This window comes from Manis javanica, chromosome 16 (genome assembly GCF_040802235.1).
Source record: "Manis javanica isolate MJ-LG chromosome 16, MJ_LKY, whole genome shotgun sequence".
Classification (NCBI taxonomy): domain Eukaryota; kingdom Metazoa; phylum Chordata; class Mammalia; order Pholidota; family Manidae; genus Manis; species Manis javanica.
In genome coordinates, this window is record NC_133171.1 from 12,384,414 (window position 1) to 12,411,048 (window position 26,635).

At 40.9% G+C, this 26,635-nt stretch overlaps 1 protein-coding gene and 1 long non-coding RNA gene across 2 annotated transcripts in view; one reads left to right on the forward strand and one right to left on the reverse strand.

Moving 5' to 3' along the window:
• On the forward strand, positions 1 to 26,378 carry LOC140846696 (uncharacterized). Its single transcript, XR_012126076.1, has 2 exons — positions 1 to 11,628; positions 22,760 to 26,378. It is a non-coding gene; the product is annotated as an uncharacterized lncRNA (long non-coding RNA).
• Positions 1 to 26,635, reverse strand: part of GMDS (GDP-mannose 4,6-dehydratase) — a 703,979-nt gene that overhangs the window by 47,992 nt on the left and 629,352 nt on the right. The window lies entirely within an intron of this gene.

The window sequence follows — 26,635 nt, forward strand, 5'->3', positions numbered from 1 at the left end:
AGGACCACAGAAGCCCCCAGTGAAGGCCTGGGGGGCTTCTAAGGAATGTCCCCTTATCACAAGGGAGAAGAAAGCATGAAAAGTGCTTTTAGACCCTCAGGCCTCCAGGAAGGATCAAAGACATGGCACTGTGTCAGTGCCACCTGACCTGGGATGAGAAAGAGGAAGCCACATCAAGGTTACCCAGGGTGGCCTTCTGGGATTGTGGGGCCACAGGGCAGTGGTGTGGAAGGGGGTGGGTGTTAAATGTTTGTGATGAGGACCAGGGGCAAGAAGGGTACCCTTTCCTCATTTTGATTTGCAAAACTGATTTCAGTAGGGAGGGCTTCTGTTCCTTTGATTTTTCCACCTAAATTTAAAAGCGAGAGGAACGTATGCTGGGAGACTTTAGACAAGCTTTTCCCACTCAGTGGAACACATGTTGGAGTGTAGAATCGGTCAATTTCTGAGGGATCATGATGGGTAGTTTAGTTTTTCTTAATGAGCTTCTCATATATTTAAATGGGATTGGTTTATCCAGACTGGAATAAGACAGAGAAAAGGTACATTAAGATGAAAAGCTACAATATTTTCTAAGGTTTTTTAATTTAAAAGGTATTTAAACTGAGGAAAATTAGACTTATATTTTATAAACATAATCCTCCTAAGGTAACGTTCAGTAGTACTAGAGAGATAATCATCTCCCAGTGTCTTTTATCTTCAGCTATATTTTTGGTTTTCATTCTGCATTCCATGGTTCTAAAAGCTGAAGTCATCTGCAGGTCAAACCATGGCCTGAGGTAAGTACCTAGTAAGTCTTAAAAAAATGCATCTTTATTCTGAAAACATGAAAACTCTTGCTCTGCGGCTGGATTCAATGAACCACACCTCTGACAAGCTGCTCATCTTTCCTTGCTCATTCGAGAGGACTTTTGCTCAGAGTTTCACTGTCACCACGTAGCTGCAGGGCTTTTCAAAACTAGATAATGAAACTCATTCCGTGTTGCTCACCTCCCAGCAACCGTGGGTGCCTTAGAAGGCTTGAGTCTACAGATTAAGGGTGAAGATATGAAGGCCGTGTCCTGCAAACCACGGCAACCTGCAAAGCCCTCACACCTATAGGTGCTCCAAGGTGTCAATCAGTGGACTGAGTTTTCCCTTCCTGAACAACCTGTGACCTACAAAGATGCCAGCCTGTTGGAGACTTGGGGCAGGCTTATCACTCTTGTTTATGAGTTTTCAACACATTCATGTTGGTGCATGTGTTTAAAAGGCAGCCTCTCACTCTGTATCCTGTTGAGAGTTAGCAAGCGACTGAAGACGGCTTCCCTGCTAGGCTGCTCTCCTGTGAAGCGCCAGTGACAAGGTAGGGAATGGCTGGCTGGCGGTTGGGATCAGGCCTAAAGCTCATAGCACCACGGAATGCTGCTCCTAATAAACAGCATTCTTATTTTCTAGGCTTTTAGTCTCAACTGTATATGAAAGTAAAGCACTAAGTCAATAGAGAACCTGACTGAATGACATCATTCTGACAATTAAGGCAAGCACTTTGTGCATTCCTAAATAGGTTAAGATAAAATAAATATCGGCAGCATCACAAACCCAACTGCATTTCTACAAAAGAGTGTTTTGGCCTGGATTAGGCAATGCCGAGTAGTCACCCAGTAAAATCACATTCTGGTCTGGCTTCAGGGATGACAGACGAGGGTTAATTTGAGAGGTACTGGCAAATTTGAAGCCAATTACTATGTTTTTTTCTGAAATGATAAAGATGGTCTGGTGCCCATGTCATGATGAATGAAATGAGTACATGGGACGGAGAATGGGAGAGAACTGGGGGTCTGGGGATGGTGGGTATCTAAGATAGAAATGGAATGGAAGACAGGGTGACAGGGTGAGGCACATGAGGAAAGAAGGTAGGGTGGTGTGACAGAAAGCATTCCATGAGCAACGAATTAGCTGGCCTCTATGCATGTGTGCAGACATGCAAAAATATAAAGAGACCTAGAGTTTTGTAATTCTTGCAGTAGAGTGACAATTCTTAGAAACGAAAGTCTCTGAAATTTCTAGTTTTATGTCTAACATGCTCTGTCATTATAAGTTTTTAAGATTAGTGTAAAAAGAGCCATTTCACAATGCCCGGTCTCCTTATAAGCAAAACTCTATGCTGAGAGAGAATTCTGAGCCTGATGAAGAAGGTCCCGAGGATGAGAGGCTTCAGAGGCTTCACATGGTGTGCAGAGAGAAGAACTGTTTTGCCACCAGACTGGGTACCTTCCAGAAGGTGGAAAGGGCCTCAGGAGGATGCAGACACTGAGCCAGCGGTGAAGCGCAGCGGTTAACTTCTTTACAGTCTGTGTGACTGTCTCACACGGGATTCTCCCTTGCTTCTTCTGGACAGAAGCCACCCTCCCAGGCTGAAGGGAGGTGTTTCTTAGTGTCTGTTCTGGGCTTGTCAGGAAAGAACTGATTGCTGGCTCTGCACTCCCCACCACGCCCAGCCAGACATTTCAAAGGGGATTCAGAACATACCACCCAATTCCTAATTCCATATTTTTAAACACAGCATGAAACAAACCATCGATCAGCCAATAGGCAGCTGGCGGAGGATCAAGGAGGCCCACTGTGGCTTGAACTTTGGTGAAAACAAATGAGGTATGGGATTTCAGAGAATCTCTCCAGTTTCAGGCCATCACTAATGCTGACTCTATTTTGTTTCTAATATCTCTGGTGGTCCGGTCTACTCATGTTCAGCAGCAGACTGATGCCTGCACAGATCTGCAGGGTGCTTGGGTTCCAGAAATTACTGGGCCAAGTGATCAGGGAGTCACCATAATGCTACTCCCCTTCGACCACTTTTTTGGCATAATTAAGTCCCCGAGTTTTTCATTATGATATCTCTTCAGTTAGGTTGTCAAAGCACCTTTTTTTAAAGGGCAGTTTAGCTTTATAGAAAAATTACACAGAAAGTACAGAGAGGTCCCATACAAAGCTTCCTCCCCATCCCCTGAAAAATTTCCACTATTATCAATATGTTGCATTAGAGTGGTATATTTGTTACAAGTGATGAACCAATACTGATGCATAAACTGAACTACAAAGTTTATATTAGGGTTCACTCTTTGTATTGTACAAATCTCTGGGTTCTGAAAAATGTATAATGTCATGTATCTACCATCCCATTATTATACAGAATCATGTTGCTGCCTTAAACAAACCTCTGTGCTCCACCTGTTAACCATCCCTCTTTCTCCTTAAATCCTTGGCAGCTGCTGATCTTTTTACTATTTCCATAGTTTTGCCTGTTCCAAAATGTTACACAGTGGGAATCACGAAGTATGCAGCTTTTTCAGATTGGCTTCTCTCACTTGGTAATATGCATATAAGGTTCCTCCAAGTCTTTTTGTGGCTTGATAGTTCATTTATTTTTATCACTGAATAATACTCACTTAATGGATGTGCCATAACTTATCTATTCACCCACCGAAGGATATCTTCTTGCTTGCTTCCAGTTTTTGGTAGTTATGAATAAAGTTGCTATAAACAGTCATATGTAGCTTTTATGTGAATGTAACTTTTTAATTAAATTAAATTAAAATTTAATTTAAATGCCAAGCAGTATAATTGCTGGATCATACATGAGACTATGTGTAGCTGTTTAAGAAAGTGCAAACATTTCTCCAGTGTGATTGTACCATCTTGCATTCCCACCAGAAATGAATGGGAGTTTCTGTGGCTCTACATCCTTGCCAGCAAGCAATTTTTCACTATTCTAGTAGACATGCAGAGTTATCTCATTATTGTTTTAATTTGCAATTCCCTAATGACATATGATGTTGCCCTCTGTATATCTTCTCTGGTGAGGTGTCTATTTAGAACATTTGCCCATTTTTTAATTGGGTTGTTCATTTTCTTATTGTTGAATCTTGAGGTTTTTGTATCTTTTGGGCACTAGTCCTTTATCAGATATGTGCTTTGTAAAGATTTTTCTCCAAGTCTGTGGCTTGTTTTTTTGTTTCTTAATGGTGCCCTTCATAGTGCAGAAATTTTTAATTTTAGTTATGTCTGACTTATTAATTTTTCTTTCATGGATTGTGCTTTTTGTGTTGTAACTAAAAAGCCCAAGATCTCTAGATCATCTAGATTTTCTCCTTTATCTTCTAGAAGTTTTTAGTTTTGCATTTTACATTTAGGATTATAATCCATTTTGAGTTAATTTTTGTGAAGGGTAGAAGGCCTGTGTCTAGATTCTTTGTTTTGCCTGTGGCTTCCAGTTGTCTCAGCACTACTTGTTGAAAAGACTATCTTTTCTCCATTGAAATGCTTTTGCTCCTTTGTCAAAGGCTAGTTGACTGTATTTGTGCGGGTCTGCTTCTTGGCTTTCTATTCTGTTCCAATGATCTTTGTGCATTCTTTCACCAATATCATGCTTGCTTTATGGTCTTGATCATGACAGCTTTACGGTAAGTCTTGAAGTCAGGTAATGTCGGTTCTCTGACTTTGTTCTTCTTCAGTATTCTGTTGGCTTTTCTGGATGTTTTGCCTTTCCACATAAATGTTAGAATCAGTTTGTCAATATCTACAAAAATGCTCTACATTATTTTCCTTCTTTATGAGGAACTTGTTTTAACTTCCTTTTTTTGCAGGCTAAATCTACTGGCAACAAATTTCCTTAATTTCTCTTCATTTGAGAAGGTATTTCTCCTTAATTTTTGATGGATAATTTCACTAGATACAGAATTCTAGGTTGGTGGGGCTTTTTTCAACACTATAAATATTTCATTTTACTCTCTTATTGCTTGCATGGTTTCTGAAGAAAAGTCTGATATAATTCTTACTTTTGTTCCTCTATGGATAAGATGCTTTTCCTACTGGCTTCTTTCAAGATTTTTGTGTTTTATTTTCTGTGGTTTGAATATAACATACATGTAAATTAAAAAAAAATTTATCTTGCTTGGACTTCTCTGAGCTTCCTGAATTTGTATTTTGGTGTCTATCATTAATTTTGGAAAAATCCCAGCCATTTTTACTTCAAATATCTCTTCTATTTCTTCCTTTCTTCACTCTGCTATCTCATTATGTGTACGTATACCTTTTGTAACTGTCTCACAGTTCTTGGATATTCTGTTCCAGTTTTTATTTCATTCTTTTTTATCTTTGTTTTTCAGTTTTAGAAGTTTCTACTGACATATCTTTAAGATCCCTGATTCTTTCCTTGGCCATGTCCAGTCTATCAAGGAACCCATCAAAGGCATTCTTCATTTCTATTACATTGTTTTTGATTTTTAGCATATCCCTTTGATTCTTTCTTAGAGTTTCCATCTGTCTGCTTACATTATTTATCTGTTCTTGCATATTGTCCACTTTTTCCATTAAGTCACTTAGTATATTAATCATAGCTATTTTAACTTAATGTTTGATAATTCTAAAATCTCTTCTATATCTAAGTCTGTTTCTGATGCTTGCTTTGTCTCTTCAGAGTATTTGTTGCCTTGTAGCATGTCTTATAGTTGAAAGCTAGACTTGACATATTGAATAAAAGGAACAAAGACAAATAGGTCTTTTGTACAAGGTTTTGTGTTTATCTGAATAGGAGACAGGCTGTGTTTATTGCTTGTTTTTGCTGTGTCAGAGGCTAAAATTTCCTCCAGTGTTCTTGTTTTTATTTTCTCTTTTGTCTTTGGGTTTCCCTAAAGATTCCTCCTTAAATGGAGTTGGGACCCTGAAATACTTTCAGTTGTAAACCCCATTATCATACAGGAGGCTGTTGATGTGGTATTAAAGTGTGGGGAAAGGGGAAACATTATATAATCCCGTGATTCGTTCTCCTTCTTCTTCTAGGTGTGTGCCCCTGGGCTGTGACCTTCCTAAGTGCTTCTCAGTTTTCCTCCTTTCCATCTTAAGTGAGACAAAAGGGCTAGAGGGAGCGGGAGTTGGGTATTTGCCTCCTCCACATCAGTCAGGCTCTGGTAAAAGTTTCTATTAAGGAGAACAGAGAGTGCTGGATGTATTTCAAAACCATTGCTTTTCCCTCCCCGTGACAAAAGTATGAGGTGGTTTTCTTTGATCTTTGCCCTGAGAATCAGTACGGCTCCTGGTGGTAAAACTCATAAAAATGTGCAGTCTCCGGTTCTGGGCCCCCAAAAGTTTTGATCTCTCCACACTCAACCTCCAGCAACTGGTCAATTGCCCTGTATTTGTCCCTGCCTGTTGCTGGCTCAGTGGAAGTTCCTGCTCCCGATAAGCTCTGATTCTCTATTTACCTCTCCTCTCCTCTCTAAATGGGGGAAGGGTTTTGCCCTGTGTCCTCAGTTCTCAAATGGATCTTGTTGATTTTCAGTTTGCTCAGTCTTCTCGATGTGAGGACAGGAATGGTGCCTTTACTGCTCCTTACACGTTGGAGTAGAAACCAGAAATGAGTTCAATGGGCTTCTACTTTATTTTCCTTCTCGACTAAATGCAATTCATACCAAACATGGAAAGGTGACACGTAAAGCAGGGACCGTGGCAAAACCAGATAGGTAGAACATTTTAACTGAAGACTCAGAAGTAAAAAATTAAAATAGATTTTGTATTTATTTTTCCCAATGACATATTTATAAATCCTATAAGGAGAGATTTCTCTATGCTAAAATATACTTTTAGGCATTTCTTTCGATTATTTAAACTTATCATAGAAATCACATTAAATATTTCATTAATAAAAGCAATGGAATACAGCTCAGTCAGCAATGTCACTAAACACTATGAGGATTTCATTACTTGTATAAAACAAGCACTTACTGCAGCTTGTTCTAATACCTGGAATATGACTGATAGCAAAGTAGCACATTGTCTAAATGACTGCTCCCCATACTTGCTGATGTTAGCCTGGTGGGGAGTTTAAAGTCAATGAACGGCCTATGGAATAATGACTGAACACTAAATACATGTAGAGAAAGGCTCATCTTCATGTGCTATAAACTCCACTCATGCAGAACACTTCCAAGGAGAAGCTTGGCCACCACAAGTTGCTACAGTTCAATGTGCACCATATTTTGATAATGTATAGAGAGTTTTTTATTGTAGTCAAATAATATCTTGAGCTCTCACAATAGCAAACTGCAGGAACTTCAAAGGAATTCCAGTCCAACTGGAACCATCATTACAAAACAAATTTTAGCTTTACTGTTAGCCAGACCACAAAGGGGTAGAGACTGTGCCAAAGTAAATGCTCCTGAAATCTCCTCTATATATTACCTTTGAACAATTAATTGGTCTCCTGGAGACAAGAAAAAAAAAAGGAAAGAAAACAAAATAAAAGATTAACAATGGAGTATATTGTTCTTGGACGTTGTAGCATGGATAAAACATAGTCATACTGCACAAATACCTGCCAAATTGATCATTAATTTCAACTAGTCTGTAATTTTACACATTAGTTTAGGTGTAGTAAACTTAAATCATATTTACTTTGTAGATTATATTTTCAGTTGGTCACAGAGAGGAGATTCTACTGCCTAAGATAATCTATTGTATTTACATCTAGCTGTTCATTGTCTCCAAGCCTCAGATGATCTTCACTCATGAAGCATTTCTCTGTGGCTTACACAAATTCCTAACATGTGGGCTCTTCACCAACCTGACTTCAAGCGTCCTCCAAAGTGATAAGACGTGGCTCTGGGCAGTCAGGTTACTGAACAGGACGGGGAGGATGTGAATACACAGGCATGTGACCCAGCCAGGATGGAAATGTTCGTGGTCTCAGTTCCAAATATCAGAACCTTCTTGCCTGTGATAGGGGATTGCCCGCTATTCCTCTTCTTAAACCTTCTGTATTTCAAAGTACATACAACCTAAGGCTCAGGTTAGAGTTCAGCTCTGATAATTTACTATGGGTCCATTTCTTACATCAAGAAGGGCACCTGTCTTCCGGCCTTCCTCCCTTGGTTGCTGAATCAGAATATGTAATGTTCCATTGATAAGGTCCTCAAAGGTCATCACATCAAGGGAATTATAAAAACAAAGGGTTATCGATGACATATATTCTAGTGCAACATCTGAGCTGTCAGAATCACAGAACAGTTTCCTCTATAATTACTTTTGCTCAGAGAATTCCCTATCAGGCGAACTGTAGAACAGAGTCATGGAGGTGTTATCCAAGAGAATGGCCCCAGAGTGCTTGTCATTTCTGAAACTGATATAAGTGACCTAAAAGGCTGCTTTTCATGACAAATCACACTGGATGATGTTTCTAAAGAAAAGTCACACAAATGGGAGAGAGACTCTCGGTCTGTTCTGTCTCATGATTCACACTTACTGCTGCCTCTTAGGATGGAAGCTAAAAAGAAAGAAGCCACACATACACACACGCACACATGCAGAGACACACATACCATGTACACTCACATGTGTGGACACACACACTCTCCAGAGAGGTATTGGGCATGGGGTGTATGTCAGTGCAGGGAAAGGAGTGTGTCTGCACATCTGCTGCTTGGCAGTGTCCTGCCACCTGCACATGCCAGTACTCATCTGAATATGACAAAACCTTCGTTGGACTGATGTGCATGACATCACACTGCAAATTCTGTCATGTTGTTGGGTAAGTCAGTCAGCTGTGTTCTAGTATGCAGGGTCCCAAAATGGTACCGGAAAAGTAGCTCTGTGGTGTTCAGATTCTGAAGTTGTGAGAAATGACTTCCTCAGGACAAAGGGTGTGGCTCTGAGTGAAGAGAAAGAGGTGGCAAACTGGGGGTCCGGCAGGGGCTGCCTGTCTGACAGAGGGTTTTCAACAAAGGTGCTCTCAGAGGCCTGGGGAGGGGACCAATCAAACCCCACCAGCTCCCTTGATCTTCTTGAACACTGTAATAAAGTGCTGGAAGTTGAATAAAGAGAATGCTGTATATCCTATTTTCAAAGAACGATTCAGCATATTCACTTGGAAATTTCCCTTTTAATGGAAAGATTATGGGATTTAGACTCAGAAGACCTGGCTCCAAATTATGGACCCTTCACTTACAAGTCTTCCAGCCTTCTATATTTGGTATGTCCTGGGTTTATGAAATCCTCTTTTCTTCCAAAACTTTGATGCTTCCTAAACACCTAAATTTTACCTTCCCAAACAGATACAATTGTGAGTAATTTGATGGGATTCATTAGTTTTATTCTATAACTTATTCTAAGACAGATACAAAGAAAAGAGAAATAAGGAGTCTATGTTCAAAGAAAATCTTAGCACAGTTTCAGAATGGAAAAGGCCAGCATTGTTTTAGAGCCCAAACAAGTCCCCCTTGGGCTCCCCTCCTCAGTCCTCTTCCATTACTAAATTGATGCCCAATGGTAGGTAACCTGTTAGCATTTGGTTAGGTTTACAGACAAACACTCTCCAACGGCAGGGACAGGTTTTTGCCCTCCAGCCACTCTGCTGCCTCTGCCAATTGTGTGGACCAGGGTCACAACATGCCCACTGGGCCAGGTGGGCAGGCAGGTAATGTTGGCAAGGGAATGCACACCCAGTGTTGAAAGTTTTGAGTTTTTAGAAGGAGGAATTGTGAAATCTTCTGAGATTTTAATTCAATTAAACAAAGCCTAGTTGGTCCTAGAGATTCCCAGGTGAGACCTCTGGGCCGGCATGTAGAGGAGGGAACGAAAACACATGCGTAGCAAACGAATAGAAACCATATACTGTGTCGGTCTCATCAATTTCCTTTCTGGTTGGAATTGGTTCCTATAAGGCACATTTTACCCCACTGGATGGCACTAGTTTTAAACGTCTTAGAATATCAGCTTTAAGCCTTGTCACAGGGCTTTAACCCAAGAAACTCAGGTTGAGAGGCTGATGTCGGAGGCCCAGGGGCCCTGGACTCAGGGCAGGCTTGTCTCCCAATTTCACCAAAAGGGATACAGCTATTTACCCCATGAGTTTCAGGGAGGTGGGCCAGAGGTGTCATATAGAAATGACATAATATGCTGATTTTAGGGAATAACAGCTTTAAATATGAAAGCTGTTTTCATCTCACTTGTGTCTTCTCTACATTTGTTTTTCAGTTAATGAAAAATCCCTTTGCAGATGTTCAACTTTGTGTTTACAACTCATGAGATGAAGTAGTAGGTTGTGGGCTTTTGATATGTAATGGCTCATATCTTCTCTGTCTTTAATATTCTCTAGATTGTTAGCAGAAGTTTTTCTAACTTTAGGCACAGTAAATTTATAATAGAAAGAAAATGGGTTTTGGGTGTCAGTAGATAGACTGAATGTGCATCTATCAGCTCTGCACCTTACACAGTCACTTGATCTCCTTAGGCCTCAGTTTCCCCATTTGCAAAATGGGAATAATAGCGATAATACCTAATGTCATAGTGTTGCTGTGAGATGAACTGAAATAATACATAAATACCAGGATGTGGAGCAACTGGAACTCTCAGACATTGCTGTTATGAAGGAAAAGGGCAGAGCAATTTTGGAAAACATTTTGGCAGTGTCTTATAAAGTTAAAAATATACCTCCCATATGAACCAGCAATCCCATTCACAAATATTTACCCAAGAGAAATAAAAACATATGTCCACACACACCTTGTGTGTGTGAATGTTCATAGCAGCAACATTCATAGCATCCTGAAAGGAAACAACCCAATGACTTCAGCTGCTCAGTGGGTAAACTGTATATAAACACACAATGGGGCGCTACTCAGCAGTAAAAAGGAATGAACTATGACATACATAAGAACCTGGGTGAATCTCATAGCCATTTTGTTGGGTAGAAGAAGTCAAACACCAAAGACTCCATATGACTGATTCCCTTTATATGACATTCTAGAAAAAGAAAAACTATTGTGACCAAAAAAGTGGGGGGAAGGGCTGACTACAGAGGGCAAGAGAGAACTTTCTCGGGGGAGGGGACAGTCTATATTTGGGTTGTGATGATGGTGAGAGTTACACAGTTGTATATATTGCCCAAACTCATCAAATTGTACACTGAAAGTGAGTGACTTTTATTTTAAATAAATTATACCTCATTAAAGCTGGTGGGGGAGGGAAGAGTCAAGCACGATCCCCGGCACCAAGTAAATACACTGAGTAAACTGTTCATCTTCTTCCTGTTTAGATGTCACTTAGAATTACAACCCTGTGCCTCTCTGTGTAAAAGCTGCCTGTCACTGAAGCCATGTTGATCATAGGCTTACGTGTTACCCTTCCTCTTCAGGTACTTGTGACACAAAACTGCCCCTTGTTTTACTACTTACCTACCTCAAAAAACAACAACAAAAAAGCAGTGACACTTAGTGTTTGTAAAGCACTTTGGGGATATTTGGATCAAAAGTGTCACAGGAGTGCCAAGTGTTGTTATTACTCTTTTGTTTTCAACTATACAAATAGTACAGTTCTTTGTTTGCTAAGTGACTTTAGCAATAAAGTAAAAAAATCTGTTAATTCTGAAAAGGTAATTCAGAGGCCATTTAATGATCTATCCCCCGTTTCCCATTATGCTGACAGATGCTCACTTTCCAGACATATGCCGACAGGCTCCTGAGGCCTGAGGGTGGTGAGGCCTTCCTTGCTGGGCTGCCCTCTCCCTCACCGCGGTTGGGATGTCACCACAGAACCCAAGCAAGGCTGGGCAGGACGCCGGCAGGGAAGTGCCACAGGAACGATTGGAAGAAGAAGGTAAAAAGCAACTGGAGGGGCACAGAAATGGGGACTTCAGGCTTAGGCTAAAAGAAAGATTACGGCTGTTTCACTCAACATTTCTTGCCTTTTCTAATTAATAATGTTTTCATGTTTGTAAAAGCTAACAATTTGTGGCAACCTTTTTCATCTTATCAGTAAGTGCTGAAATATCGCATTGCCTTCCTTTGTGGCACACACCCGAATTCTACTTTCTCCTTCCCATTCTGGGTGATCATGTCGTACGGTGGAGGACAGTCATCTGAGACTAAGTGTCCCTCCATGTTGGGGACTTGTGGGCTGGTTCTTGATGACTGTGGATCCTGTCTGGAGGTGGCAATAGAATAGGAGGAGCCTTTCACTCTGATTGCAAACCCTTTCCTGGCTGGAGGCACATGGCTAAGTGGCTAGAAAAACCCAAGCAGGTTTCTCAGGCTCTGCACTCTGAAACCCGAGATGACGCGGTTCTTTCTTGCAGAACAGTGTAGAGCGTTCAGTTGGTGTTATGACTTGTCTGGTTCCCACAGAAGGAGGAAGCCTGCCAAATATTTGTAATCTGCACTGAAGTATGCAATCAGGGAAACCACACCCAGAAGCAAGTGCATGGCTGCGTAACTGAAATGATCTTGCTTGAAGACGGATGGAAATATCGGTCATTGGTCAGGGTGGAAGAAGTTGCCAGATGAGTGTAAACAGCGCCTCTAACATTTTAGATACAGCTTTCTGCAAAACATTTTCTCCTCAGACCCTGGCAGACACGCATCTTTCTCTATGCCCACTGATTCATCAGAGTATTTTTCTTTTCTTTATACATGTAGTCATTGAAGACAGTATTTGTATCTGTTTAAGGCATCTAGATAAATAGATTCCCAATTGGTTTTTATTTACGTCATACGCCAAAATGGACTGCTCTTATGTGCAAATGGTCTCTTTTCCTCTAAGGAAGGCATTTTGTCATATTTCTATGCTGCTGGTTGAAGTGCATGACATAGGAGTGTGGGGGACCGAGCTGCTCTGGTTTCAGGGCTGGCTTCACTGTACACAATGGTGAAAACCAGTCTCTGAGGTACTGGTAAGATGAAAGACTAAACAAATTAATGTGTCATCCCAGGACACAATAAAAATCTTTTAAAAGTGAGATTATTTAAATTAGTAAATCTGAAATTTATTTTTTATAGTCAGATAATAGCTCCCACCAGCGCCATCTGTTGAAATATTATTGCAAAACTTCACTTCCTCCATCCCCAATAATATTTACTTTAAGTAAAGGAAGATAAACATGTTTGGAAGCACAGGTAGAATTGGAACCTTATAGGGTTTTAGTCCATTCCCAGTTTTAAGCAAAATCACAACTATGACATTTTCCAACATAAGAAGAAAAGTGCTATTTGTAAAGCCTTTACATACATCAGTGACCTCCTCTGCTTACCACCCTCCTCACAGACAGAACTTCTCCCATAACAGAACACCAGACAGCTCATGCCTTGTCTTGTTCCCGATCTCAGAGGAAAAGCGTTCAGCTTCTCGCTGTCCAGTATGATGTTGGCTGTGGGTTTACCATATATGGCCTTTATTATGTTGAGGTACTTGCCCTCTATACCCATTCTGTTGGGAGTTTTTATCATGAATGGATGTTGAATTTTGTCGAATGCTTTTTCAGTGTCTATTGAGATGATCATGTGCTTTTGTCTTTATTTTTGTTTATGTGGTGGATGATGTTGATGGATTTTCGAATGTTGTACCGTCCTGGCATCCCTGAGATGAATCCCACTTGGTCATGGTGTATGATCCTCTTGATGAATTTTTGAATTTGGTTTGCTAATATTTTGTTGAGTATTTTTGCATCTATGTTTATCAGGGATATTGGTCTGTAGTTTTCTTTTTTGGTGGGGTCTTGGTCTGGTTTTGGTATTAGGGTGATGTTGGCTTCATAGAATGAGTCTGGAAGTATTCCCTCCTCTTCTATTTTTTTGGAAAACTTTAAGGAGAATGGGTATTATGTCTTCTCTGTATGTCTGATAAAATTCTGCAGTGAATCCATCTGGCCCGGGGTTTTTGCTCCTGGATAGTTTTTGATTACCACTTCAATTTCGTTGCTGGTAATTGGTCTGTTTAGATTTTCTGTTTCTTCCTTGGTGAGTCTTGGAAGGTTGTATTTTTCTAGGAAGTTGTCCATTTCTTCTAGGTTTTCCAGCTTGTTAGCATATAGTTTTTTGTAGCGTTCTCCAATAATTCTTTGTATTTCTGTGGTGTCCATCATGATTTTTCCTTTCTTATTTCTGATTCTGTTGGTGTGTGTAGATTCTCTTTTTTTCTTAATAAGTCTGGCTAGGAGATTATCTATTTTGTTAATTTTCTCAAAGAACCAGCTCTTGGTTTCATTGATTTTTTGTATTGTTTTATTTTTCTCAGTTTTATTTATTTCTTCTTTGATCTTTATTATGTCCCTCCTTCTGCTGACTTTAGGCCTCATTTGTTCTTGTTTTTCCAATTTTGATAATTGTGTCTTTAGACTATTCATTTGGGATTGTTCTTCCTTCTTTAAATATGCCTGGATTGCTATATACTTTCCTCTTAAGACTGCTTTTGCTGCGTCCCACAGAAGTTGGGGCTTGGTGTTGTTGCTGTCATTTGTTTCCATATATTGCTTGATCTCTATTTTGATTTGGTCATTGATCCATTGATTATTTAGGAGCATGTTGTTAAGCCTCCATGTGTTTGTGAGCCTTTTTGTTTTCTTTTTACAATTTATTTCTAGTTATATACCTTTGTGATCTGAGAAGTTGGTTGGTAGAATTTCAATCTTTTTGAATTTACTGAGGCTCTTTTTGTGGCCTAGTATATGGTCTATTTTGGAGAATGTTCCATGTGCACTTGAGAAGAATGTGCATCCTGTTGCTTTTGGGTGTAGAGTTCTGTAGATGTCTATTAGGTCCATCTGTTCTAGTGTGTTGTTCAGTGCCTCTATGTCCTTATTTTCTGTCTGGTGGATCTGTCCTCTGAAGTGAGTGGTGTGTTAAAGTCTCCTAGAACAAATGCATTGCATTCTATTTCCTCCTTTAACTCTGTTAGTATTTGTTTCACATATGCTGGTGCTCCTGTATTGGGTGCACATATATTTGTAATAGTTATATCTTCGTGTTGCACTGACTCCTTTATCATTATGTAATGCCCTTCTTTATCTCTTGTGACTTTCTTTGTTTTGAAGTCTATTTTGTCTGATACAAGTACTGCAGCACCATCTTTTTTCTCCCTATTGTTTGCATGAAATATCTTTTTCCATCCCTTGACTTTTTTTGGCCTGTGTATGTCTTTGGGTTTGAGATGAGTCTCTTTTAAGCAGCATAGAGATGCGTCTTGCTTTTTTTATCCATTCTATTACTCTGCATCTTTTGATTGGTACATTCAGTCCATTTACATTTAGGGTGATTATTGAAAGATATGTACTTATTGCCACTGAAGGCTTTAGATTTGTGGTTACCAAAGGTTCAAGGGTAGCTTCTTTACTATCTAACCATCTAACTTAACTTTCATATTAAGCTATTATAAACACAGTTTGATGATTCTTTATTTCTCTCTCTTGTTATTCCTCCTCCTCCATTCTTTATATGGTAGGTGTTTTATTCTGTGCTCTTTTGTGTTTCCTTTGACTGCTTTTGTGAATAGTTGATTTTATTTTTTTGCTTTTAGTTAGTATTTGGTTGGTTTGCTTTCTTTGGTGTGATTTTATTTTCTCTGGTGACATCTGTTTAGCCTTAGGAGTGCTTCCATCTAGAGCATCTCTTTAAAATATCCTGTAGTGGTGGTTTGTGGGAGGCAAATTCCCTTAACTTTTGCTTGTCTGGGAATTGTTTAAACCCTCCTTCATATTTAAATGATAATCGTGCTGGATACAGTATTCTTGGTTCAAGGCCCTTCTGTCTCATTGCATTAAATATATCATGCCATTCTCTTCTGGCCTGTAGGGTTTCTGTTGAGAAGTCTGAAGACAGCCTGATGGGTTTTCCTTTCTAGGTGACCTTTTTTCTCTCTCTGGCTGCCTTTAATACTCTGTCCTTGTCCTTGATCTTTGCCATTTTAATTGTTATGTGTCTTGGTGTTGTCCTCTTTGGGTCCTTTCTGTTGGGAGTTCTGTGTACTTCCATAGTCTGAGCAACTAATTCCTCCCCCAGTCTGGGGAAGTTTTTCAGCAATTATTTCTTCAAGGATACTTTCTATCCCTTTTTCTCTCTTCTTCTTCTTCTGGTACCCCTATAATGCGGATATTGTTCTGTTTGGATTGGTCACACAGTTCTCTTAATATTCTTTCATTCCTGGAGATCCTTTTATCGCTCTCTGCCTCAGCTTCTCTGTGTTCCTGTTCTCTGATTTCTATTCCATTATCAGCCTCTTGCACCTCATCCAGTCTGCTCTTAATTCCTTGCAGAGATTGTTTTATTTCTGTATTCTCCCTCCTAACTTGATCCTTTAGCTCTTGCATGTTTCTCTGTAGGTCCATCAGCATAGTTATGATCTTTATTTTGAATTCTTTTTCAGGAAGATTGGTTATATGTCTCCCCAAGCCCTCTCTCAGGGGTTGTCAGGGTGATTCTGGACTGGCCCAAATTCTTCAGCCTTTTCATGGTGATAGAGGTAGTCGTAGGCAGATGGCACATGTGTCAGCTGGGAGATCAAAGTCTCTTCCTGCTTGCTGGTTGCCCTGCCCCTCTCTGCTGCCTGTGTTCATTCCCCGCACACTAGGAGCAGCCCTTGTGAGGAGTGGCAGGTGCCCCAGGTGTGCTCTCGTTTCAGAACAGCGCCCCTTCCCGCCCTGCCCTGGCTTCTTCCGCCTGCAGCAGGCAGCTGCATGCCGGCGGCAGCCCCGGGTCTGGCCTGGACAGCTGTATGCTGGGAGGAGACTCTGGGTGGCTGCTGTGGGCACGGCCGCTCTCAGGCTGCTCGGCTCCTGTGGCAGGGTCGTGCTGGAGGGGGAATGAACGGCAGGCTGTTTCTTGCCATTGGGGGCTTCAGAGCTTCACTGCCTCCCAGGGGGCTGGGTCCCCCAAAGCTCCTCAGAATTCCCAGCCTGCTGGGCTGAGTGTGCCGGGATGACTCCATCCAACTGTGAGGCCCCGTCCCTTTAAGACTTTCAAAAGCACTCACTTTTCTTTTGTCCCAGGGGGGCCAGCGGCGGGTACCTGCTCACAGATTTTACTTTTCTGTTTCTCTAATGTCCAGCACACCATGCAATGTGTGTCTGTGCTTCTGGTGCAGATTACTAGGGCTGGGTATTTAGCAGTCCTGTGCTTCCACTCCCTCCCCACTCTGACTCCTCTCCTCCCACAGGTGGGATGGGGTCGGGGGAGCGCTCGGGTCCTGCTGGGCTGCGGCTTGTATCTTACCCCCTCCATGAGATGCTGAGTTCTCGCAGATGTAGATTTAACCTGGCTGTTGTACTGTATCCTCTGGTCTCTCTTTTAGGTGTAGTTGTCTTCGTTGTATTTTCAAAAATACATATGGTTTTGGGAGGAGATTTCTGCTGTCCTACTCACGCCGCCATCTTGGCTCCAACCCCTGTTAGTGTCATCTTGGCTGTTGTCTTGAGAATGAGCAGGTGGCTGGGGGCTGGGAGGAAGCTGCTGGAAGCATCCATGACAGAGAGCATAGAGGCTTAGTCTAAGGTCAGTGTGGCTGGATGCTAGACATCTATTCCCAAAAGAGAGTGGACAGAGCATGCTGGTTGCTAAGACTTGCAGAGTAAAAGAAAGAGAGGAACCAAAGTCAACTCAGGTATGGGATTCAGCAAAAATAACCACTACCTTTGTTGAATACCTACTATGCAACAGGCATATCATTTCAACTAGTTTATGTGAAAGGTGGCTATCATCCCCACTATACAGATGGAAAAAAAAAGCTTAGAGAAATTCAGCAGCTTGCTGAGGTCACTCAGGTGGGAAGTCTCAATGGAATGGAGGTCTGACTCCAAAGCTCTTTTTCTTTCTTCCACTTGGATATGCTTCCAGTAATCAAGCAATTCCAGGTCCCTCTACCTTCTAATACTATGTGTGCGTTTCCACTTTAAATCTCCTCTGGGATTATTTTTTGAAACCTGTCCATGGTCTTCACACACATCTTTAGTCGCTGACTCACAAATCTACCATAGCTCTTAGAACATCTCAATCTTAAATATTAACCAAAATAGGAGACTTTGTCAGGGTACTTTATATTCCTATGTAGTTTAGTTGATTTGTAAGATAGTTCTGTAACAGTGTTCATTAGGGACATCAGTATCAAATAAAGCAGCAATTCTGTAAACATAGGCAACTAGCACTTTTGAGATTTTGGGGGTAGTGTTTTTTTACAACTTTTGGCATCTATTTAAGGAACATGAGTTTATTAAAAAAAGTCATTTCTTCTTATACACACATAAGCTTTGGAAGGGAAATAAATGATAGGACTTTAAAATAGCTTAATTTGTAGTGGCAATCACCTAAGACCAATATTAAACAATGTGTATTTGTATGGTCATTCCTGTAAAGATTACTTTATTATAAAATGGTCTTGTTCTAAAAGCTACATTGCAAAATCATGTTCTGAAACTATATCTTTTGTGCCTCATCAGCATGAATAGCCTATTACACAGACAGACAACTATTTGGTCTTTTTATCAAGCTGAGCTGTAAATTGTGTCAGGCATATATTCTCAACCACTGAAGAGATAAAGGAGGAATGGTTTGTGTGGGATCCCATATTTCACACTGGGTTGGATACCATGAGGGAAGGATTCCTTTTGCACTTCCCTCTTCCTCTTGGTTTGATTTTGCCCCACACCCAGTGACTCCAGACATGAGCCAAGAGAGCCCATAAAATTACTTCAGTGAAGCGTATGTCTTTCAAACTACTCTGCAGTGAGTACTTAAAAAGCTTTCACTAACTATTATAAAGTAACTTTTTATTCTCTGAATGAACTGTCTTATGACTAATGTCATGTAGCAATGTAGCAAACTAGAGATACTCCTCCTGAGTCACAACTAGTGTAGAACTGAATAGAGGTATAATTTTAAAAACTACACCCACATCTTTGCATTAGACACATTTGTATCTTCTGATACGGATACTGAATATTTGGAGTAAACATGTTTCTAGCAACCCCAACTGTGCCAGTAAACTTGTAACTCTGGTGTGGGTCCCTCACTCACTGTCACACAAATCTCTTTCCTTTTCTCGTATGTCCTGTAACTACTTCACATTCCCAGGGCTTTTGTCCATGTTGTTTTTCCACTGTCTGCAAGACTGATGTGAGGGCCATCTTAGACTGCGACCTACTGGAAAACAGGATTTACACTATAGTATCATTCAGTTGCGGACTTCATAAATGCCTGAAAAATTGTAATAAAGTTAAAGAAGAGCCATGATTTCCTTAAGTCAAGTGGACCCTACCTGGCCTAATCTTAAATAAATATTCAAATTGGCTTTTAACCTTACAGAAAGTAGAATAAATACTTGGAGTAATATACAAAATATGACCAAGTAGTAAGATTGCTTTTAAACAAAATGAAACTTTTGCGTACTCACATATACAAATGAGCTGAACACTGTTCTAAAGAAATCCTCTTGGAAGTCTAACTTAACTTATACTAGTCATGGTTCAAAATATTTCTGGAGTGTCTCTTTGGCCTTAACAATTAATCTACAGGCCAGGTATGGTATTTTTAATTTGTTTTGCATTAATAGCTTTATTAAGGTTCATAGTTAACATACAATGAAGAGTTGTCATCCTTATCTTTGTTCCTTTTCGTGTCATGTGTCATTTAACATTTCTCTTTGTCACTGGTTTCATGCAATTTGATTATGAAGGACCTAAGGGCAGTTTTGTTCCTGTTTCTTGTGTTGTTTTGTTGAGCTTCTTGGATCTGTTTATAGCCGTCATGAAATTTGGAAAAATTTTAGCCATTTTCTCTTCTGATATCTCCTGCTCTCCCCTTTTCAGGGACTCTTACTCCATGTGCATTAGGGCACTTGAAGTTGTCTTAAGGAATTGATACTCTATTTTTTTGAAAATTCTTTTCTCCTGTGTTTCTTTTTAGACATTCTTTTTAGATCATTCTTTATTGTGATGTCTTTGAGGTCACTCATCTTTTATTTTTCAATGTCTAATATACTATTCAATATCATTTGCATGTTGCACTATAAATTTCATCTTGACAAGTTCAATCTGGGTATCTTCTTTGTATCTTCCTTCTAACCTAAACTTTTAACCATACGGACCAGGATTCTAAAAACTGGTTTAATGTTCCTGCCACTAATTTAAACACCTGTGTCAGGTCTAGGTTGGTTTTGATTGATTCTTTTTCTCCTTACTTTGGGACACATTTTCCTGTTTCTTTATAAACATGGTAATTTTTGATTGGATGCCTTGAATTTTGTTCTGGGATACAGTTAACTTACTTAGAAACAGTATTATGGCCCTTTTGGGTATTCCTTTTGAGATTTGTTAGGCAGATCTGGAGCAGTGCCCAATCTAAGGCTGATAACTATAGAGGCAAGATCCTCTGCACATTCTAACCAATGTCTGTGGATTTTGAACTTTTCCAATCTGGCTGGTTCCCACAGGCAATGTTTCCAGACCTATGTGAATACTTGATACCTTTCGCGCTAATCCTTTTGGGTAGTTCTTCCCCAGACTTAGTTTCCTCATATGCATGTGCTGGTCAGTACCTTCCTAAATATCCCAGGGGAAATGTACCGATCCCTGGAGCAACTGGTGCAGCTTTCTCCTCCTTGGTGCTCTGTCCTGCATACTCTTGCCAGGCTCAGCTTTCACCTCTATTTTCTCAACCTAGGGAGTCTGCCAGGCTCTGGCTGACCCTGGTCTCCATGCTGTCTTGGAAACCCTCTTAAAGCAGTAAGCTGGGGCCTTAAAGCTGGGGTCACCTTATTTGTTTCCCAATTCTCAGGAATAACTGTCTTCTGCTACCTGATATTAGGCGCACTGAAAATCACTTTTCCATAGAGTGTATTTTTTTGTCTTTTCTTGTTCTGGACAGAGGATAAATCTGGTCCCTGTTACTCCATCTTGGCTGGAAGTGGATGTCCTCCATGCTTAGTTTTTTTTTTTTTTTGCATCATTAATCTACAATTACATGAGCGACATTATGGTTACTAGACTCCCCCCATCATTAAGTCCCCACCACATACCCCATTACAGTCACTGTCCATCCCTCCATGCTTAGTTTTTGTTATCACTTGACCTGGTCATCAACTTGACAAGGATTGATTTTGGATGACTTCTGCCTACTTCAGAAAAAAATAAAATAAAATTGAAAAGAATAAAAGCTCTTTCACAAGCAAGTATGGTTAGTGGTTTATTTTCTACTTTATAATTAACTGAGCATGTACTATGTACCCCCCAAGAATGCTGTCTTTTATACACATTATCTCATCCTTAATTTTTAAGATAACTTTATAAAGTAAACACTATCATTCTCATTTTAAACGTGAGGAAACTGAGGCTTGGTGAGGCAAACAACTTTCCCAAGTGACATAGCTAGTAAGTGACAGGGCTGGGAGCTGAAACCAAGTTTGTCTGATTCCAGAGGCTGTGTTCTTACTCACTGCACTTCTTAATGTACTGAAGAAACCATCTCAGGCCACCGAAAATGTATTGGAACAAGGAGAGCATTATTAAAACAGGAAAGTGTATAGTACCTTTCCTGCTGACCTGAAAAAGCATAATGATAACAATTACTCGGTTTCACTGATTCTAAGATGCTGCTGACTACAAAAGGCACCATTTCACCTGTCCCTGAGAAAGAACAATCTTCTCATTTAAACTATGACATAATGTTTTAAAAACCATCAATTTTAGGACTCTTAAAATTTAACAAAAAATCTAAGTAAAATTTGAAGACTCAGATTTGCTGTTCTTTGGGGGTCACACACACACACACACACACACACACACATATATGTATGTATACAGTCACATGGATCTCAATTTTAGAGCCATTAAAATGAAAAAGTTGCATGTTAAAATCAAATGGTACAGTATCATTTACTGGTAACCTATATGTGCCATTGTTGCATTTGACTCAACAACACTAAAAGGCAGGCACTACAGTCAGCATTTTATAGAAGTAGAAACTGAGGTTCAGAGAAGTCAGTATCATGTCCGACGTCACACAGCTAGTAAGTGGTGGTGCTTGGCTTTTGCTGTTTCTTGTGTGTTTGTTTTTTAAAAAAGATCAGTCTTATTATATGTGCTACTCATGTCATGTTAGTCCTGTGTCTGCTCACATGTATGTGTGGCATCCTGGGAGTTAGAGCTGCTGTGGCAGATGGTGAGAGGTGGAAACAGGATCATGAATGTTGACCAAATGAAATTTCTTATGCTCCCATAACCTAGTGAAGGAACAATTATGCCATGAATGTTAAATAAACTTAGAAAAAGCTTAAAGATTATTTGCTGTGGTAATAAACCAATTTTTAAGTTAGACCATACCTCTGTTCAAAATATCTCTTGCTTGTATAGATTCGTACTTAGTTTGAGTACGTTAAGGACTATGCTTAGTGGAAACAGTTATCTAAGGCCTTAGATTAAGGACTGCCCCTTTGTAATGCTATATGAGAAAAGTTTCACTCCAAGTAGAACTTCTATTTGTTTTCTTGTTAATTCTGCCCCTTTCCTGTGTTAATAACAGAGAACAGAATTATACTTCCTTCTATGAACAAATTAAAAAAAAAACTTTTCTGAAGGTGAAAAAGAGTGATTGGTCATTTACTGGAAAGGATACCGTAGCCCACAGTGGAGTGGTTCAAAGACAGCTACTCTCCATGCAGTCACCAGTGCCGAAACGCAGTGTGGAGAATACTGAGAAATCAAGCTTCTGTTTGGGGTCCTCATTTCTGATAAGAGTCAGAAATCTCCGCAGTGATTAATCTTAGAAGTAAATGGATTTCTGAGCCTTCTGTAAAAATGCTGAACCAATGAATGGCTTTGAGATAGCAGAATGAAATTTATCTCCCTTGGAGAACTCATATCAGTAATATTCTCTACATAATTATGGGTATGTTAATGCAGAGACTGCTATAACCATGGACTCTCAATGTAATATTTTTAATATGAATGGCTCCATTATGTTTCCTATTTCAGGAGAGGAAGGAGTGGCAGTGCAGCACACAGGGAGGATTTTCTAAATGCTAGACACCAGGAATTGCAGAGGACTCTCTCATGTGGTAGCAGACCATGTCTAATGTGTCCGTCCTTCCCTGAAGTCAATATAGACACCTTTGGCCATGACACATGGGGTCCGGAAGCATCTCCTGACAGCACCCAAAGCTGTGTGCAGCAGGCGTGCGCATGTCCCTGCAGGTCCTGGTGCTGGGGAGCTGGCCCCTTGGCCTGGGACTCTGGCACTCCTCCTCTGAGTCCCATGTGCTCCTCTCCTGGCTCAGACTCAGTACCTGGAACCCTGGGAGGACACACTGGAAGCCCACGGCTCCATAAGCAAGCTAAGCCTGAATGAAAAACAATCACAGACTTTTTTTTTTAGTTGAAGTTTTGATAAGAAAAACAATGCTGGAGGAAATGAGAGGATATGTCTGAACCCCTGTGCATCAACTAAGATGATGACGCACCCAGAGAGAAGAGAAGAGAAGCAGGAGAGGCAGAACCGACACATTCACAAAAGGACGATACCGTCCCACGATCTTGTCTCGGCGCTCTAGAGTTTCTAATGTTTTAAGTAAAAAGAAAATAACTGTAATGAAACGTACTGAGACTCTTTAACACCGAGGAGGTGCTAACTCAGGCCTTGCCTGCTGCTGCACACCTGTCATCTGCATCTAGCCAAAGAATGTTTCACGAAGAGAGCAGTCTGCCCACCTCCTCCCCTCCTGACCCTTCACCCTGCCAGGGTCATTCCCCTGATTGGCTAGTTGGGAATGGCTCACACAAGGTGCCAATCTTTGTAAAACCATCTCAAGAAACATTTTCTCCCCTGATATTTTCTTCTGTTCCTTGCTAAAGAGGGCATCTTTAATTTGCTGTGTTTCTTTTTCACTTAAGTTAACATTCCTCAAATTGATGAGCTAGATCTTTTGAAATAACCAAAGTGTTAGTAAGCACATGCACATTTGTTTAGTGCCTTGACAGGTTACCAGCAGGCTAGGGGAGAGGCAGCTCAGGCGTTATCCTCCGGGGTGAGTTACAAAGGTAACTGGATCCAGTTACCCAGCTACCAGTGGGGAGAGCAGGGCAGAAGTCCAGGCATCTTGATGCTAAATCCACTGCCCTTGACTTCAGAATGGGTTTATCTCCCATCAAGTGAAAGAATGAGAGTGGTTGGAAGAATAGTGATTACTATAAAAAGACTCAGATTTTATGTTCTTTAGGATCATGGGATAGAAGAACAAGTGTTTAACCTGGGCTCAGCCTCTTGCAAGCTATGTGCCTTTGGCGTAAACGATGGTCCCTTGAAGCATCTACCTTTGAAAGACGGAAATAATGACTAATACCGGGTGGGGCTTCAGTGAGACAAATAAAACTAGAGCAGAGAAAATGCATAGCCCTATGTCTGTCACATAATAGGCACCCAATGACACACGTTACTCCAGGCCGTAATGGTGATATTGCGGTACATCCACCATTTAAAGTGGCTGTGATTCCTATACACTCCTCTGAAGGCGTAATCAGCATTTCTAAAGACCCGTGCTGTGCTCTGAGGGCAGGAAGGATCCAGGCCTAGGTGTCATTACTTCTATACTGCCTTTCCTGTGAAACCCAGGCGCATTCACAGCCTTCCAGCAGGAGGAGGGCCCTCTGAAATGGGCCTTGCTGCACGTGTCCCAAAACTGAGGAGGCATTAGGGAAGCCGGATCAGTAGTGGAGGTGGCCCACTCCTCCCAGCTTGTCCAGAACTTGCCCAGTTGCAGCACTAGGAGTCCAAACCCTAAGAAGCTCCTCAGACCCGTGCAAACTGGGATGACTGGTCACCTTATGACCCGCAAAGGCTGAATTAGTCATATAACAGAGAACCTAGAACTGACGTATGAGCCATTCTTAAACAGAAAACAATGCAAAACCATGGCTTGCTGCAACCCCTTGTTCTAAATATGGTTCCCAGACCAGCAGCGTCAGCGTCACCTGTGAACATGCTAGCAAACCAGATCTGGGGGCACCATGCCAGGCCTTATGAGTCAGAAACTTTGGGGATAAAGCCTAGAAACCAGGTTGTAACCATTGGTCTGGACCATAAGGAGAAGTTAGACTGGATGCCAAGTAAAATGGAAACAATGAACGCTCATAAGAGAAAATTTCTTCCTTTGCACATTACCATTTACTTTCACTCTTGATTATTCAAATTGAACTGGGAAATACTATGAAAGCACTTCCGGCTCCTTGTTTCATAGTAATCGGGTATTACTTGGAGATTATCAAGTGTAAAGTATCTCCAGTGAGTGACACACTGACAAGAAAAGCACCTTTAGGGACAAGTTATACATATTACATCATTGGTGGCCACATGTGAAGGCTGTTTATGCATGCTTTCTCCAAAGAAAAGGGTAGACAAAGAGAGACTCCTCCCAGGCCCCGCATGCCAGAGTCTAGTCTCCTCTCCTCAGCTGGTGCTCCAGGGCCTGGCTCCAGTAATAACAGCCTCCTGGGGAGATGAAAGCTATGGCAAACACAGTTTATCTTGGTTAATGTATACTTTAGCTTTGTGTATATATGCACATATACATACAGTGCAGTATTTATATATGACAGACATGTGAAATATTCCTGGAGATGAGGCCTGGGATGGGTGGGCAACACCTATGAAGTTAGAACTGAGCTCTTTTAAATGCAAACTCGGTTTCCCAGAATGGCCCTCCGCCCCTGTGTGGTAAAAACACACACACGTGTCTGTATCAGGAACACCCTCCTCCCTGCAAACACGGTCAGCAGAGTCTTTCTTCTGTTTCCAGAAAGAGTTGAGTATTTTGTGGTGGCTTCTTTTATCTCTGGGGACTTTGCTTATTAGAAAAACACACAGAATCACTGATCTCCTGACTAAGGAAATGAGATGGTCAGGAGATTGGCTGACTCAGGACTGATGCTTTAAGTAAAGTTGACCAAGCTGGAGTTCAAGTGGAAGAGCAACTGGCACCATGGTGCCTGGCACTGAGACGTCGCGATGCGAGTACCCACCAGGCCTCCTCCGTCATGTGTGCTCAACCTGAGGACGCAGGGGAGAGTTCTGGGGGAGGGGCTGCCTCTGTGACAGACTAGGCCCTGGTTTCCTTTTCTTGTGGTGGGGGTGTATATTTCCTCAGGAAGGAGCAGCTAAATTACTTCTTAAGACTATGAATGCTTTCTTGTCACCTGGCCAAATGGAAATTCCAGCAGTATGCTGCATAGACAGTGCTACTAGGATTCATGGGCACATATTCCTAATGGGCTTACCTCCACAAAGTGGTAACAACTCTCAATTTCCATGTTTATGCAAAACTAAAGGGGAGTTTACGGCTGTATATGCAAGCATGTAGTACAAATGTTTGTCTCCCCAACTTCTGATGTTTTAAAATAAATAATTTTGCCAGTATTTGTTGAATGCTAAGTATGAACTAGGTACTGGGCTGTATATGAATTAGCTGAAACAGCACAGCCCAATTCGGCAGCCACTAGCTGTTGAGCATTTGAAATGTGGTAGTTTCAACTGAGATGTGCTAGTAAGTGTAAATATACACTGGATTTTAAAGACTTAATATGAATAAAAATGTAAAATATCTCACTAATAGTTGTTTTATTATTGGTTACATGTTGAAATGATAGTACTTTGGATATGCTGGGTTAAATATGTTATTTAAAAAAAAAAATCCTAGAGGGAAGCTCAGAGTTAGACTGAAAAAATGTTAATCGCCTGTGCTCTATAGGCTCTATCTGTGCCGTCAATCTCTGTGTAGTAGAACAAAGTGCACGTTCTGACTGCGTTAGGAGAAGTTGCTGAAGGTGTCATGGGAGAGGAGCAGTCTGTGCTGCCCATCC